The following is a 360-nucleotide window of genomic DNA, read 5'->3' as shown; positions in this document are numbered from 1 at the left end:
AAGAAAATAGCTGGATTGGGATATATGAATTAACTTACATTTAGTGAATAATGACAGCTCATGGTTGAGGAAGTTCTTTTTTACATGCACTAAAATGATATAAACGTTGCTCTTTATTAACAAACCTGCCAAGTTATTGTAATACATATTTCCTATTCAAATATTAAACCACATTTTATCACCAATGCTTGTTTTTAAACCAATTCTTTTTTCCTTGAACCATCCCCCATCATTCCTTTCTTTCACTCCCTATCACCCCGCCTCAGTGTACCCCTCTCTGTTGCTCCGGCTGGTCAGTGTGTGTGTGTGTGTGTGTGTGTGTGTGTGTGTGTGTGTGTGTGTGTGTGTGTGTGTGTGTGT

The sequence above is a fragment of the Sander lucioperca genome, chromosome 4 (genome assembly GCF_008315115.2).
Source record: "Sander lucioperca isolate FBNREF2018 chromosome 4, SLUC_FBN_1.2, whole genome shotgun sequence".
In the NCBI taxonomy this organism is placed as follows: Eukaryota; Metazoa; Chordata; class Actinopteri; order Perciformes; family Percidae; genus Sander; species Sander lucioperca.
The sequence above is the reverse complement of the archived record's forward strand: the minus strand, read 5'-3'. Positions refer to the sequence as shown.